The sequence below is a fragment of the Mya arenaria genome, chromosome 13, assembly GCF_026914265.1.
Source record: "Mya arenaria isolate MELC-2E11 chromosome 13, ASM2691426v1".
Taxonomy (NCBI): Eukaryota; Metazoa; Mollusca; class Bivalvia; order Myida; family Myidae; genus Mya; species Mya arenaria.
Genome location: NC_069134.1, coordinates 35966849 through 35985354, shown reverse-complemented (window position 1 = coordinate 35985354; position 18506 = coordinate 35966849). Strand labels below are relative to the sequence as shown.

Sequence of the window (18506 nt, the reverse complement as noted above, 5' to 3'; positions counted from 1 at the left end):
TGATAATTCTTGAAAGAAGACAACGTATTAATACATGTTTTGCAGTTTGAATTACTCTTATTAGAAATAAACATTTTTTGCTCAGTTCTTATGGTTGTAAATCATTAAAATTATTTAAAATGATGCATTGTCTATCATATAAGTAGAATTTGTATTTGTTTGTTTTTTAGAAATGACTGTGTGCACTTTATTTTATAAGTAGCTAGGATTCCTAAGCTAGGAAACATACTTTTGTATATTAGGTTTTTGGTGTATTTCTATCATAAAATAGTATTGTCCAGCGCAAACGAATAAGAACATACCATTTCACAAAATCGTGAAACTAGGGGTTGATTTTGAGCTTCGTCTAGTGGGGATGGTACACGCCTTGGAGTATAAAACTCAGAGCCCGACATTACACCAATGCTGCTAAATGTGCCGGGATCGGAGACTGTCTGCATTTTATATTATTAACTTGAATGCACAAAAGTCGTCTAGAGTCATAAATAGTTTATGGTCCATGCTTTTCCCTTCTAACGAAAGCCTTTTTTCTATATGGAGAGACACTTTTTTCAATCATCATGATTTCGCTCGAATTACTACTAGTTTATTATCACTGATTTTGGTTTTTCTGTTGATACATTTATATACTTACAGAAGTGCATGCGTTTGGAATGGCCGTTGTTTGGAAGTAGCAGCTATCTTGATACCCCATTTCTTCGCCTATGTCATTCAACGTAACAGAATAAATTGTACGTTTTCATGCGGCACGTATGTGCTTTTATGTGAGACATTTTGCTTAAAAGAAGATACACGATCGAGTTTTGGCGATGCACGGACGCTGTTTGCAAGTGTGAATTTAGCCAAAGTCACTGAAGCAGTTACTTGGTTGGTACTCCGATTTTAAATAGCGGTATAAACACCCAGTTTGAGACCATCAAAAGCCGTTTAACCCAGAATCATGAAGTCCTTTTACTCCCGCAGGCTCAACAGTTTGACATTCATAGTTTCAGTTTATATGCCTTCAATTTCACAACAGATGACCAGTCGGTCCATTTCTTTTTTACCTCTTCACTGGATCTTTGAACAGCATTCATTTTCGTACTAATACAATGCAATTTCATAGATTTCCATTTGATATTCGAATAAATTTCCCTACTAAAGTCGATTTTTGAATGCTCACCTCGTCCGTCAGTATGTTTAAAAAGTGTATGTAAATTTGGCTCCTTTTCCCGTTTATCCATCTTTGAATAAATAATACGTGCGGGGAACAGTCACTATGCGCAGCGAAGACCAGCCTACACGGTGGTAAAATGATATCACTGCACGATATGACACACCGCATTGTTGGGGTTACGATCGAATTATACGATTCCTTGCGATCGGGTTGGTATTCGGATAACTCTTTTATTTTTCTCTTAATTTTCCCTTAAAGATATCGTAAATGTGACTCTTACGAAATCTTACTTTTACAAGATATATTAATAACATATACACAGGTTTGTATTTAAATCGGACCTCCTCGGCTGTTTCCATCGAATACAACCTCGGTTGTATATGGACGGTTTACAATGTTAGAATTCTTTACGTTTCACTACGCTACAAGTAGATCGTGTCGTAATTTCAATATAGCGGTTAAACCAAAGGACTTTTTTCTTGGGATTCTTAACTATTTACACAATAACACACTTTTTAGACAATCAATTTGAAGTAAGTAATACAAAATACAAGTTAAAACACTACAATTAATTAATACTATTATTTGAAATTGTACCAGCTATTTTCACTGATGTACCGGCATACATCAGGCCCCAATTTCTCGAAACTTCTTAAGCTTAACAGGCTTAAGTAGCTTATTTCAATTAGCCAAAATACATACTTAAATTGAATTTTGATAAATGAAAAATGGTTTATTGTGATAATCATATTGATAATTCCTATCTAAAACATAAAAATTCTTAAAGAAGTTAATATTATGCAATTTATTGAACACCAAAAATAGTGAGCTTAGCTTAATCCTGTTATAAGGGACTTAAGAAGTTTCGAGAAATTTGATTGAAAATGGCCGAGGAGTTCCGATTGGTTTGTATAATCAGTAATAACACATAAACACATTTATGAAAATTATCCTTAGTCGTGTCAAGACAGTAATGCAGTTTATTGACATTTGTTTATGAGAAACATTTTTTTTCATTATTAATACGCCTTTTTATATCATAAACATACGCATTTTAATCAATTACTAATACATACAAATACGATTACCATAAAATAAACTGTGAAGTGCAAGTTTCAAATACTTATGCGACGAACAAATAACATTCCTCAGTTATAGAGCATGGCCCTTTCCTTCTTTTTTCGTTCGTTGTAAACAATTTGGAAAACATATCTACAAGCTCCCACCCAAACTTCCTCCTGGTCAATCTACCTTATGTTTATCTTACTCTTAAACTTTGTACTGATTTTGTTAAACACTAAAACAGCAATTCAACTTAACTCCAGTTTGCCTTCCTGCCTATCACGACTACCACCTCCTGTTTCAAACTCTATTACAGTATCATATTCAATACTTTCAACCTTTTGTAGATAAAACAAAACTGCACCGCATGTAAGGCTGATATGATTAACATCCATGTCGTGAACAATTTCGTAGACTTAGTATTTATTAGAAGCAATTGAATTGATTTTCGCGTTGTTGTAAAGTTGTTCGTGAACGAAGATAAAAAATCCCGAATTTATCTCCAAGCGGGTTGGATGAGTCTTTGGTCTTATTTTTATGTTTATTATTTTCAAACCAGCCCACTAGGACAATAGCCCGATTCCATCATTGTGTTTGCATATAACTTTAACGTTCAATGGAAAATAGATGAGGCCGAAATGAGGGCGCAGCCCAAAGTGAGGGGAGTCCTTTCAATTTCTGTTAAACGTTAAAAAGGTTATACTGTCACCTTTTGTGGTTGAACATTTTTGTTGACAATCAAATACATTTAAGCATACTTCACTCTTCTCGTACAAATCAATACACTATTAAATCCAAGGCAAGGAAAGGGGATGCTATTTTGAAAACAAACAAGGCGCGAAAGTTTGTCCGACTTTCTAGTATTTATGCAAAACCTCGTGTGTATGTAATTTAAAACTTGAATACTGTATAACAAATATCTTAACGCTTAAAAGACCATTTCAGAATGTTTAAGATAGATTAGTTTTATGTAAACGAAATACTGACTCATATTGTATATATGAGACGTCCTTAGTAAATACGTCCACTTATTTTTAAAGGGCCATAAAATATAACTACACTTTTCCATTGGAACGAATGTTGAATAACTTTAAAAGAGTGATAATACTTTGAGATCATAAAGTATACTTAAAGGCCGACAGCGATGCAAAAGTGGGTGGGGAAGGTCAAACACTAAAAAGTTTAAAAAATACATGTTTTGGGTTAGTTAGGAGGTAAACAAATTTTACAAAAAAAAGATTTTAACAGATTTTGTATGACATTAAAACGAGCAAAAAGCACATTTCATGTCGCATTATTAAATATTCATAATGTCTTTTGTTAACTTCAATATTTGCCCTTTTTATGCTGGGACGTTTGACCATTTCGGTATATACAGAGGCCTTTCCCAGAATCGGACGGATAGCTTGAAGCACTTCGAGTACAATTAGCCCTAGCGGCGTCTTGTCCATTTTCGTTCTTTTGCATTTATATGGAAAAAGAAAACATAAACATTTGAAACTACTTTATTCTTGATAAAAACAAGAAATAATTAAATAATAAAATTTAAAAAAAATGTGTTATGAACTTCGATGGTTTTTCTGTGTCTATCCAGCAATTGCAAACCGTTTTCTTCTGACGTTTAAATTATGATATATTCGATAAGTCTACTTTTTGTCGAGCCCTCGTGCGATGAGCCAAACATAGCTGGCGGTTCCGTGCGTTTGTCCGTTCGTCAGGACTTACTTTGTTTGGGTTGTATCTTGATCATGCATAATAGAATTTTATTAAAGAACTTGCCATGAAGGTTCACCATGACGAGGTGGCGTGTCGCGCACAAGGCACACGTTTTTACCTCAATGGTCAAGGTCAACGTTAGAAGACAAAGGTTGAAATGATTCTTGTCCGGGCTGTATCGTGACCATGCATGATAGGATTTTCAAAAGAATTGACATGAAGGTTCACCATAATGATGTGGCGTGTCGCGGACAAGACCGACGTCTGTACGTCAAAGTCAAAGGTCTAGGTTACAGGTAAAAGGTGAAATGATCCTTGTGCAAGCTGTATCTTGACTTTGCACTATAGAATATTTAAAAGAAAAACATGCCATGAAGACGTACCATCCTGAGGCGGCGTATCATGCACAAGACCCACGTCTGCAGCTCAACTATTAAGGTCGTACTAAGAGGTTAATTGTCAAAATGATTATTGTTGATAGGACTGGAAAGAGCTTAATCAGGTAAAGATTTACCATGCATTATAGGATTTTGTCAAAACAACTTGCCATGGAGGTTCACCATGCTGAGGTGTCTTTGGTCCCATGTATTGTTCAACTCCATGTTATTCTGTATTGCAATCGCACGGAAGAATATTATGTCTTTTTCGACAACCTCGACATGTCGCCATTTGGTTTATTTAACTTGTAAACATCGATTTGAGTTTTATTTTCGATGAACTAAGTATTGGCACGCAGTGGTCATACAACATAAAAATCTAAATGTCATTGAGGGGTTTCTCTACCAGTACCTCTATGGGCAGTATCGAGGGAATTACCTCAATTTCTTGTTTATCCAAAACGGGAGTTATCGCGTTTATCAGCACTTTGGTTGTGTCACAAACTGAACCTAAATAGAGATTAGATACATACTGGGAACTCATTGACCAGGTTATCCAGCGGAAAGAACTACTTTGGCTCGTCGAACGTCCCAATTTATAACGTCGTCCACCCCAAAGGGCAAGTCTAGAGTCTTACCCAAATGTTCATTGAACATTTAAAGAAGCATTTACAACCATGTTTATGGCGAGAGCAACGGCTTGAGCAAGTTTTATAAAGGGTCACCCAAATTTCAGAAGTTTCCATATAATAGCAAAAACGTTGCTCGTGCAACCGTAGTTTGAAGGTAAAAACATTTTTGGCAGATGGTAACGCAAGACATATTTCGGTAAAAATATTTCAAAGGTTGGCCATTGGTTATTATTGCACCCACTCTTAAATCATTCGTGTTAAGTTCAAATGAAAATTACTTAGTGCCAGAGGTGTGAACTTGATGATACTATACACGCGTCATATCGGATATATCGTCGGGAACTATAAACAGTCCCCGTTATTTTGCATTTTCTGGCTGTTAGACAAGTGACATTAAACACATTCCAATTATTTTGGGTACATTTAATTGGCCATGCCAATTAAGAGTTTAAGATATCGGCCTTTATACCAATGTGTTGTCTTCCGTGCTAATCAAGTTGGCGATATTGCTCAAATCGCCTGGATGATATGAAGAACATGTGCTAATGTATGTGCTTTAAACTGTATTCCATGTTTCGATATAACGCTCATGCCTTGAAACGTAACTGTATGGTTAAGCGTTTAAGGATATAATTATGTCCTGTATTGTTGTACAATACATTAGTCATAATCGACGTTTTGCCACGGTGTCGTTTTCTATAAATATATTTCGTAAACATCAATCCCAAAACGAGGCTGCAAGTCCCACTTTGGCGCATATCGTCATTTAACCGGGAAAATACGAAAATCCCCGATCTTATTTTGCATTGTTTTCAAATATAAACGCAGAGGATTGAAATAATTTGATTTTTGTTTAAATGTATCGCCTTTTCTTTGGATATATTCTAAAAATGGGGAAATTCAAAGACTAATTTGTGGAACAATAAGTGTCCGTCGCGTGTACCGGATACAACAAAGAAGGGTAACAGGGCCCCGGCTTTTACTATAGTGAATAATAGTTTACTACAATTCTAAAAGGTTCATTTTTGTATTCGAATATTCGAATTTTTGATCGAAAGAATTACCGAATATTCGAATATCAATTTTGCCGTTCGTTTGCATCCCTATTAAATTATGTTAACACTTGGATCGATACTGAAATGTTTGGTTCAAAATTCATTTGATCTAAATATATAAATGATCGCTGTGAAAGTATAAGGAGCTTGACAGTGCGAAAGAGGCCAGACATATTCTTTGCTTAAAATATTCCTTCTGTATTCTGTCGTGATAATTTTATTTTGTACAAACATCACATTTCATACCTTATAGCCAAAATTAATCAATTGATTTTGCCCAAATTTCTCATGTCTATAAATTAAACCAAATTGCGTCACCCCTAAAAACAACACACACGCACGCACGCACGCTCGCACGCACGCACGCACGCACACACACACACACTTCAGGTACGCCGGATTCTAGGTCGTTTTGGGCGGTATTTTGGGTGCGCCGGTTGATCAGTTATAATGTGACACATTTAATTGTATTTGTGAATGTTTAGGATTATCATGAATTATCATAAATAAATACGTCATCACATTGTTTATGCTTTACGATGATATGTCATTTTATTTTCGTTTACACTGCTGTTATATAATTCGGTTACTGTATTGCTGCGTGAAAGTAATGTAGCGATCCAAAGTGACGGGTTGACAATTTCTGAAGTGAAATCCCAAAATGACGTTACAACGTTATAATAAAATCGACATTTCTCTTAATTTTAGCATACATAACAAACATAATTTGCGTGTAAGATTAAACAAATTCAATCGTGAATAAAATATAAGGGTGGCAAACAAATCAGATGATGTTGTAATGTAGTTTGCTGATCTGCCAAACAGTTCTTGTAAAAATCTAGCGGGTATAAAAAGAATTTGAGTGCGTTGGTGCCAACAGTAACTTTTATTGGTCGCGAAAATACAGCGTAAAAAATAATTAAAATCATATATTTTACGGGCAAAACCCCTTTAAAGCGTAAAGTGATTTTCAATAAAACAAATCACCTTAGGAGATTTTTATTTTATTGGTGTTCCCTTACACTCTTTATCAGGTTTTGCGACTAAGATATCTGATTGAAACGGGTCCTAGATGCTGCCATTGTTTACATGGAATACCGGCAGTTTCTTTAATTTAATGCAGCTCGTAATTTAAATCATCTTGCAACTTTAATAACCGTTGAAGTTGCTGAGCGTTTATACGACTTCAAACAAAAAGTCCGATGAACTTTTTTTATGATTGGGAAGGGATGTTCCCATTGGAATTTAAAGCCAGTTACGCCGTACGTGCAAGCAAGCTTGAATTGTTTTATATTTCACTTGCATTGATATAAATGAAAGTATTTTAAAGTTGGCATGTATTGTTACAGTTGTGTTGATTGAAAGCTTCATAGGACATGATGAATTTTTTAAACTACGTCTTGCTTTCAATCTTACAATAAACGACAATTTCTTTCGTACATGGAAACATCGTTCATTTGAACAAACTGGTTCAATCTAGCTATTGTACGTACTGTATATATCGCCACTCGCAAAAGTTTGTTTTTGTATAACAATCGTGAAATTAAACGATCTTACACTGAAATCGCGTGCTTTATTTAAATATTTGCATTGCTCTTGCAATTACATCAATAGGAATTACATCTTGGCCATTTTTCTAAAAGCACCTTGGTGAAAATTTCAACTTGATGAATATTTTGGTTGTCAGGTAAGCGCAGTGGTTACTGCAATCGCTTCACACCTTTGCGACCCGGGTTCGATTCCAGGCCTGAGTGCATGTGAGTTTGGTATGTGGTCACCAAACCAGACAACTGGATTTCCTCCGGATACTCCGGTCCCCCCCCCCCACACACACAATACAAGACCACACTGTCGCGTAAAGACGTGCCAACGAGAGTGATTAATATAATGTTGTAATAGATTGTTTCACAATCGTTGTAAAATATATAAGTTTAAACAATGAATACTTCTTAACTTTTGACAATTATTATTGTAAATACCCCACTGTTTTTTCAAATATATTCATATCCAGATTTTAATAACACCATTTTCATTTTTATTTTTGCAGTTTTCGTAAAAGAAAAATGTTAGTTTTCTTTTAAATCAACTGAGTGAAATATCAGTGATCTACGAACTCAGTTTAACATGGTAACCCAATCACTTAGATATAGTTTTGCATGAGCAATATCCGGGAACCTCAAATGCTTCAAACAAAAGGTCATTTGTTTGAGTGTCACGCGTCAGCAGATGCACCTTCACAGGTTCGTTAATGCAAATTCCACCACAATTCACAGCTCCCTTGAAAAAGACGCTCCCGAATGTTATATACGGATTATATAAGATCAAATGTGTAAACAACTATAGGCTGATTTGAATCACTCACGAATCTGTTACTTTTGTGCAAAACAGTATTGTTGTACTTTTTGAAGGACCTCGTATTTAATAGTCCATGTGACTGACGACCTCCTACAGCCGCCACTCAACACTTAAATCACACCAACTGTAGTAAATCAGGTAAAGAGATTAATATTCACCAACAGTATAATACATTATAGTTTTGGAATCTGTTCATTAAGACAATGACAGTCATGAAGTTGTTACGAAATTATTTCTGCACGTACTTTGAAAAAGCATTAGAAAATACCAAAATAACACACATGACAGTTACAGAAGAAACAAAACATGCTTAACATCACTGAAGATTTAAAACAAGACGTTAAAAATATAAAACACAGCTTCTTGTTAAGGCATCATTTCCAGCACTTTTTATTGAAATAGCTAAATAAAGAGAGAAACGTAAACAGGAAGTGCACGTCTATGAAAGTATATTTACAGTCAATATTTAAGGCATTGTTCTTTTTCAATGGTTATCTATTGTGGAAAAAACTTTTTTTTTCTTATTTACAGCGCTGCCATTATTTCGTCTTACTTTCATAATTTATTGACGTTCATTCAAAACTATACATCTTTGATAACATTATATGGAATTCGATTGTCCACTTTAGGCTACCATAGATTGTTTATACACGGGTAACACACAATCATTGATATAAACCCTTAAACTTTGTTTCACTTACAAGCACTTTCCGTGTGGTATCCACTGATAGTAAGGAGGCATATGAATGATTGGTCTCATAACGCCATCTACATTCTGTAGCGTCGTGTTTTTATGGAAGTAAATCATCCGTGAAAATACAACAACTTTGATGGATAATCCTTATGACTTTGGAGGTGAAAAAACTGTGCACGAAATTTGACCTATCACAACAATTTATGAATATATAATAACACAATTATTAATCGAATAAACTATTTACTTCGGTATGGTATTGCAATAAATGAAAAGTTTTCACTGACATAAATATAATATCTTCTCATTAAAAATAATGGCGAACGTAAAACCTTACTTATCTAAAAATATAGCTATACATTTACCATTGTAATTTTCGCTATCAATTTCAATTGAATTACGTAGAAGATTAGCATACTAATCTTTTATTTGTATCAACTACTATTGGTGACAAAAAACACTAAACAACTCTTCAATGACACTGACACCTCGATAATTTTATTTGGAGACTGATATGACTTAAATCATACTTGAAACTGTTCTTTTGCAATACTAATGCAAAGTTTGAATGTATAATGACTTAAAGTTATTGCTTACGTTGGGCAACAAAAATCGCCGTCTCCCTTTATTACATCCCGGACCTTCCCTGCCCACGATGCCCACTGATTCAGACCGCAATATGTTTTCTTGATTAGCCTTCGACTTTCTTCTGGTTACCTTAAGTTGTCTTCGTGTTTGGAACAGGTTTCTGTACAAGTTCTTTAGTATCCGAGTGCTAAAAATAATAGTATCTTAAAAATGCAGTAACAATTCGAATGCGACATTATAGTTTTTGATTAAATACTTTGTGGTAAATGAGCAATAAAAATCAAACTGAGAGTGTGATTTTCATACCTTGTATAAACCTTCTTCCAAAAGGAATCCCTTTCTTTCAGAACTAATAAGGAAAGTAATACTACTTACCATTGAGTAGGACGTCGGCGTCACAACTTGTTTAAGGATTTTGCATGTAAGCACATTTATGTCATCAGCTCAGCGAATACTGGATGTATTGCATTAATTGGAACTTAAGACAAGAGTTAAAACCTACTATTTTAATTCTTTATACCTCAAACATTTTATATTCAAATACTTGAAATGATGGACCTTTATTATTCGACTTAGAATATATCAGCAACTAAGTGATGTATTGCATTTAAACTTTATGCATGGGGTGCCAAACATCCAACCTTTCATATTAAATATATTGCATATAATGCAAATTACGGCCATTTATTATTCGACCTCGAAATTCTGCTTTAAAGCTAGTATGCAATTGTAGAGTGCGCTGTCTCTATGTTTTTTAAGGTTTTGCCAGTGCTTACAATGATAAGAGCACTATATTGAGATTTTATATTTACATATCATGCAAAGTTTACGCGTTTTGTGTTCTGTTAGAGATATGAAAACCAACGCACATGTGTTGTGAACTGTTCTTCATAGCACGAGTTTGTATTCTTGGAATAACATTTGAGCATGTCATATCTCCGCTGTGTGTGTAGGTGGGAGTGTGGTTTTATGAATGTCAAATAAAAGTCTACTCTTTGTTTTTTCATGATTTATTTCAATACGGAGCTATTTTGATCAGAACAAGGATATACGAAGAAGTACGCGAATAGCAATGGCGTGCCGGAAGTGATAACTTTTCCTTGTACTCGTAAATCGATCGTTAAAATCTCGTAGGCGTTTTGTCCTTATGTTCGCTACCTGAAAACTTCGTAAGTTAAGGTTACATAATCTCCTCCCATAAACTAAAGTGACGCAGGTGTTCCTTTAGCGTCCTTATAAGCATATGATCAATGCGCAATTTGTTTCTTTCGTAAGGAATTTCAGCATTTTTAAATTTAAAATAACATAATTGACAACGACGAATTGACATCGTCGAAACCTCTGAGTATAAAGAAGCAAGCTCGAATCCATTTCCTTGATAGAAACAGGCAGTTCTTTGGTCCATATTTGAGTCCATGAGGGCGGTTTCTTGGTGGAGATCAAACAAACAACTTCATGTTATAGGCGGACGCCTTTATCACTTAACCACGTTTACACCGAGCCTTCATTGAAATATCGTTCTTATATATAGGCTCATTTCTTATTGGTATGAGAATGAATGCACACACGAAAATAAACAAATCACACCTTATTTGGTATAATTAACGAGTATAAATGGACGCAGGCGTTTAGTTTTATATTATTGTAACTTACTATCATCTAATATATGTAAATTAATGCCATGCTGTTATTTTTTTAGTCGTGCGAGTGCGACTAGGTTTATGGCTCCGTCAGCAGAATAACAACACGCGGTTTTGGTAAGCTAAATTAAAATGAATGATCTTTAATTTCTGACTACTATCGAAAGAAGACAAAATACATATTCATATTTATTGCAGTTTTGTATTAGACTTCTGTTATAAAGAAATATTTCCAGTTCCTATAGTTGTCGATCATTAACATTTTTTTTAATGAAGGATTGTCATGTTAGTTAAATTTTCATTCGTTTTATTTTTGGAATGGCTGGTGTTTGGAAGTAGCTTTCTTCATACGCCATTCCTTCGCCAATGTCATCCAACTTAGAAGGGTCTCCGTAACAGAGCAAATAACTTCCCCCCAAATGGTACGTTATTATGCGGCACGTATGTGTTTTTGTGCGAAGCAAAAGTGGTTTCAGGTAATTCTCGTACGATTTCTGGCGATTCACAAGCTCTTTGTGCAAGTGTATATTCAGCCGAGGTCACTGTAGCAGTCGCTTGAACGGTACACCAATGCGAGAGAACCACACGCGGAACCAGTCTTTGTGTGCAGCGAAGATCAGTCTACATGAAGATGAAATGACACTGCACATAATGAAAATCCACATTCCTTAAGATTGTAACATTCATATGCGGGCGGGATAGGATACAACTTTTTTATTCTCGTAATTTCTCGTAAAGACATCGTACATGTGACTTCATCTTACAAAACCTTACCTTTACAAGATATATTAATAACATATACACAGATTAGTATTTAAATTGATAACACACACACACACTATATGAAATTTTCCATTAGTCGTGTTAAAACAAATATGTTGTTTATTGACATCTGTTTATATGAAGAACGAATTTATTCGTTTCCTTTTTCGTTATAAAAATGCCTTAGAATATAATAAAAAAACCATTATACTTAAATACTAATACGTACAAATAAAGATACCATAAAAGAAACTTTCAAGTGCAAGTCTCAAAAACTGTTTAGACGAACAAATTTCATTCCTCAGTTATAGAACGTGGCACTTTCCTTCTTTTTAAGTTCACTTTATTCTTATTTATTTGACAACGATTTTGAAACAAGTTATCATATTATTAATAATATTAATCACTCTCGTTGACACGATTTTACGCGTGTGGTCTTGTGTTGTGGGGGATACCGGAGTACTCATAGTAAACCCACAAACCAAACTCAACTTCTTTTACTCGTTCGTTGTTAACAATTTGGAAACTATTCATCAAGCCCCACCCCAACTCCCTCCAGACCAATCTGCCTTATAAATATTTTACCCTTAAAATTTGTACAGATTTTGTTAAACACTAACAGGAATTCAACTTACTCAAGTTCCACATCCCGTCTATCACGACTGCCATCTTCAGTCTTAAACTCTCTAACAGTATCATCCTCAATATTTTTAACTTTTTGTAGCTCAAAACAAAACTGCGCCACTGGTAACGCTACCATGATTAACATCCATGCTGGGAACATTTTCATGGACTTTGTATTCATTAAAAGCAATTGAAATTTTATTCGCGTTTCTTTTAAACTCGGAACTTATCCTGTTAGTGAACGAAGATAAAAATTGCGAATGTATCTCGGAGCGGATTTGCTGACCCTTGGTCTTATTTTTATGGTTATCATTTTTAAACCAGCCCACTAAGTAAATAACAAGTATAACATAGTTAAGTATTGAATCAGCTTTTACGTTTTTTTTTTTTGTGTTCATCATAATGTCTTTATATACTTTTAATGTTTTACAGAAAATAGGATATACCGAATGAGGGCGCAGCCCGAAGTGAGGAAAGTCTTTTTTTCTGTCAAACGTTAAAAAGGTAATACTATCATCTTGTGTGGTTGTTAGTATTTGTGGACATATGAAATGGTGTTAGAATCAAAAACATTTAAGCGTACTCCATATTTATCGAATTAAGCAATTCACTAACAAATTATTTTAATTCACCGATCTTTAAAACGCATCTCCGAAATCGGAGATAATAACAAGGGAGTCTATTGAAGAAATATGAGCCGAGGTCCATTCACCTTCGGTGGCTGACTGGCCAGTCCTTATAATGCCATATGGCCCGAAGTAGTGTGTAATATTTCTTATATTATACCGAACATTATTTTACCATTTAATAATTTTAGAGTGCCTTTGATGTGCTTTATTGAACAAATCTAATAATGTTTACTTGCGAAAAAATGTCGTTGTGAAAACTGCATACAGCACTCACCAGTTTTATGACGTCAGCGGTCAATATTATATGACGTCAGCGGTCCATATAATATGTGACGCGTCATGAGACTTTTGGCCCGAAACCGATAGCCTCGATTTCGAGAAAAACGTGCGCAAACATGAAGCGTAAAAAATAAGAAAGTAATGAAGTTTTTATCGTAAAAACAACCATTAAACAATTTGTCACCCTAGATGGTTCAGTCAAATATATTCTTTAAAATGTAATGTTCATAGAAATAGTGTTTTTTAACCACTTTCTTTCGTATTGTTTATTACTTTTGGTGTTATCTCCCGTAGTTGTCATGAGCTATTTTTTAACCCAAATTTGATTTGAGGATTTAGGTCAAGCTGAACCAAAGGCATTTACATCTAATTAGGAATTTGTTGGTAAGTAGAATTATTTTCATTGTTTAAGCATGTAATTTTACAAATGTGTATATCTTTAATGTAATGCAATATATTCTAAATTCGGTCAAATGGATGGAAATTGATCGCAGGAAAAGAAAGCGGAAGTGAAATTTGACAGAATGTAAACAGATCAAAATCCAGCAGATATTCTCTTTTTGCATACTTATGATGACTGAAAAAGGTCATAATCAATTTTTCATTATCTTACCGCGGCCAACTATCAATACAACTATTGATGGATTTTACGAATTAAATTTGAGTTGCAGTTTAACTGTCTTTTTAGCTAAGTTGTAGATCATAGATGAACTTTTTTTAGCAATATTGATTTATGTGCATAACAATTACCATCTCATGAGGTTCAGGTTCATTGAAACAAATTTATGTTATGATGAAGATGATCATGATGATTATGAAAATAATAGACTAATGCAGATGGGGGAAATTTTTTTATATAGAATTAGAGCACAATACTGTAAAAGCCAGGACCAATATTAATGACTGTAGCTGCAAGCTGCTTTTTGAGTATGCATGTCGTTCAGACTATCAGGAAATTTCTTTGGCATGCAATATTGTGTACATGTTGATCTACCGGGGCATCACCCCAACTATAAACAGTTAAAGATTTGTATTTCTGTAAATACATATTTTTAGAACATTATGATCAAATGTGAATTTCAGGTCAAGCACCTGCTGTACATAGAACAACAATCCATTACAACTTTGACTATGCCGAGCAGGTCTTCTACCCATACTAGGCACAGCAAGAGTGCCCTGCTTTGAAGTGTTCTGTAAATCATATGGTAAATTTTATTTATAAATTGAGTGGTTAATACAGCTTTGCCATTTCAATTATTATAGCGGAAATGGAAAAGCTTTATATTTTGTAAATTCACTGAAAAAACAGAGAAGCGCTCACATTTGCTCTGCAGTGCTCTTGTTTAAGTATTTTATATCACCTTTATTCAAAGTTCTTACTTGAACATAAAATTAAAGTGTATATATATAAATACATCTTTTCTATTTCAAAGTGTGTTTTTTTAGGTTCACAGATTATCAGATACCTCAGTGATAAGTGTTTAGCTGTTATGTGGCCAATGGTGGGGTACCTCATTTTCAACATCATCCATATAGAGAAGACTCTGCATACCTGCACATTGACAACTTTGTTGGGTGGAATAAAAACAATACAGTCATTGGGTATGATTGACAAAAACAGTGTTGAAGTACATCACTTATGCACTGCATATTGACACATGAGAACGTTTGAATAACAGAACAATGTAACATTTATTATTTTTTCAATACAAGTAATCAGAAATCTCAAAATATTCATTAGTCTTATAAAAATAGTTTAAAGGCTTAAATCTGTTCTCTTATTTTCCTAAATGTCATGGATTGAAGGCAATCAGTTAAATAAATTGTATGTAATTCTATGTTTAAGGGTCTGATGTATTCTGAAGGGAGAGAAACAGCATTTTAATACTTAAATGGAAGCAGGTGACATAAAGTTCAGTCCTGTGTGAGATTTGGTCTGTGGAAGGTAAGTTGTTTTTGTTTTGTTTTTAATTTTGGTGCTTTAAATGTTGATTTAAAGCCAAATTAAAGGATTTTGTGTATACAAATATTGACGTTTGGTAGTTTATTTAAACATTGAAGTTGGTTATAATACCTTATTATGTAAAAGAAAGCTTGTGTTAAAACAATAGGTATTATATAATAATAAAAAACAACATGTTTATTTTATTTAGACCAAATGGAGGCAGCACACATCCTTTGTGGATTGATGACCTTGGCAAACTGGTTATATTCTTTGACTGGTTGGAGTACACCAAGAGACCCCTGATGTCCATTCCAAACTTGAGGAAATATCATCACTTCAGGTATAACAAAAGTATTATAGACTGTATCACTGCCTGTGTATGTATATCTATGAACATAAGTCAAAAACAATTTTAGATTTTTTGTCCATTTTATTCAGATGTGAGTTTTGATGTTCAAGTTAATTTGCATAACTTATTCCAAACACTAAGTATTGTACATATATGAACATTATTTTTCAGAACTTCAGCTGACAACCCAGTGAGTGAATTCATGAGAGAGCATGCCAAGGACAGTGAGATTGAAGTTAAAATTGACAAGCCCACAACAATGGCTTTTCCATGGAGAGTACCCTGAACCATCCAACTAAAAGGACTTGATGCAAAAAGGCTCTGATCCCTTAAATAAGTGAAAAGAACTTTTCAGTATACTGATATGTGATCTTTATAAACTAAATCTAAGATTTGAGAATGATCTGTTTCTGAGCTGATGAAAACGTGTATCAATTTTTTATTGACAATTATTTATTCAATAGAAACATGTTTATGTGATATAAGGCTACCAGTGATTTTGAGTGATCAACTATGGTTTTAGCAAATGAGTGATAGAAGGGTGCTGCACCCAGTTTTTTGTTGGTAGAACTCTTCTGCCATAATGGAGACCACTATATGATTATTAATTATCAATGCAAACTTTAAACTTTAAAAATCTGGCAGTTGAAGCCTATAAATGCTTGAATTGAAGACGTTTATAAAATTGTTTGTCAAAATTAGTTAATTCACAGCCTGATAAAATGTACCTTAGCAACCTTTCAGATTTCTTCAAAATCTTCATTTTTAAAACCTTTCTAAACCCTATAAACATGTTTAGCTTTAACTTTTACCTATGAATAACCATCGAGAATATCATTTGTCATGTACTATGTGGCCAATTGCATACTTCTTGAAACTACACAATGACGTGTACATGCTAAGTAGTTAGTATGTTAATAAATTGTTTTCATTTTGTAAATGTGCCCATTTATTAACTGATCTTATTATACAATAGTGTAAATTATGCAGTATTGTTATGTTTATTAAATTAAGAGTATATCGACAACCATTTCATGTTTTGTGAGCTATAAATAACTATACAAAAATCACATTTGAGGTAAATTGGTAAAGTTGGTGTGATAATGATCATGCTTGTGACCTGTTGCCATGGTAACCAGGATAAAAAACAAACCCTTAAAGACCATTCAAAAAAGATAAATTATAGTAACTTACAGTGGTAACATACTTTAACCTCTATATATACATTGGTTTATATTAGGTGCAAGTTCCAACCTAATGTCAGTTTATTGTGAAAAATTTCCAATAAACTACGGTACTTGGCGAACAGTTATTTATTTTGACATTTGTCAAATACATATACCAGGTACAGTAAGGTTTGAGGATATTAATTAACAAATCAATTATTACCAAATGCTTCAGATGACTTTTATTGTATATTTAAATGCAAATTTAACCCCAAAACCCCTTTTTTCAATATGGTTGCCATGGTAACCAATTAATTTTCATTTATTTTCTCAATAATAATTGAGAATGGTTTTGAAAATATGTTGTTGTCGTTATAATGTGGGAATTGTGTATATTGTAGTTATATGCAAATTTATTGCATCTGTGAATACAAATGTTTCAATAAATTCTTGAACTTCACCGAATTTCCGGCTGTTTCTTAAATAAGTGCCCTTCTAGTTTTTATCATTATTTCGTTAAAAATAGGAATTTTTGAATTTTCTCTTTAGGTTTTTTGTCCTTAAGAATAGGACTGTCAGAAAATACTCATATCTCATTTTCACCCAAAAAGTGGTTTCGGGCAAAAAATCCCATGACTGGAATTATTTTTTGCGAAGTCCGGACCGGCCTAAAACATGATATGGACCGCTGACGTCATGAAAACTGGATTTTTTTTTTAAAATACATTAATATACGGACCGATCAACTTTATAGTCACAAAGAAGGGACACATTTATATAAGGTATAATATATTGAAATATATCTCACATGCATTGTTATTTGAATGCTACTTTAGAATATGAAATGCCACAGTGTTGTACATACTTTCAACAGTTGTAAAAAAACACTGTTACGGATGTCAATTTGATCAGTTAAGGCAAACAGACGACACGTGCATAATGTGTTCGGTGATACATGAATTTGTATTTCGACATAACAGTAGCTAAAATTGACTACAATAGCCTCAACTCTTCATGGGAGTCATCTGTTTAAGCCATGGATTTATCAACCGAGAGGGCTGTGCTCATACAATTCTCTTCAAAAGGCTGGAAATATCTAATTTATTCTAACGGATGGAAGGAAGAACTCAAAAAGATTGTTCTGAGAATAAAAGCCATAGATGATCGGTAACTTCCTTACAACAATGAACCTGATATCAATATTATGTGTTCATCTTCAAATGAACAATGTGGCATATACCCCAACAATTGTTTTCACCGAAACCAAACAGAAATGGAGTAATGTTCATTATGTAGCGAACATCCAATGGATGAGTTGTTGCCATTTTGCCAAGTTCTAAGAAGCATTGTTTAACGAGTATTTTGCCTGCAATGAATACCATGTTGTTAACATGTTTTTGTTTTATTACTTTTGTAGCCATAAATAAATCATTTTCAACCTAAATGTTTTATTCATTTTATGTATTTGTTCGATATA

The 18506-nt window shown here is 33.9% G+C and overlaps 1 long non-coding RNA gene across 2 annotated transcripts; it reads left to right on the top strand.

Moving 5' to 3' along the window:
- Positions 1-13856: 13856 nt before the first annotated feature.
- LOC128214283 (uncharacterized) lies at positions 13857-17489 on the top strand. Of its 2 annotated transcripts, none has more exons than XR_008257899.1 (6): positions 13857-13953; positions 14653-14774; positions 15016-15171; positions 15416-15514; positions 15723-15854; positions 16035-17489. It is a non-coding gene; the product is annotated as an uncharacterized LOC128214283 (long non-coding RNA). The 2 variants fall into 2 exon arrangements; XR_008257900.1 differs by lacking the exon at positions 13857-13953 and adding an exon at positions 14086-14155.
- The last annotated feature ends 1017 nt before the right edge of the window (positions 17490-18506 follow it).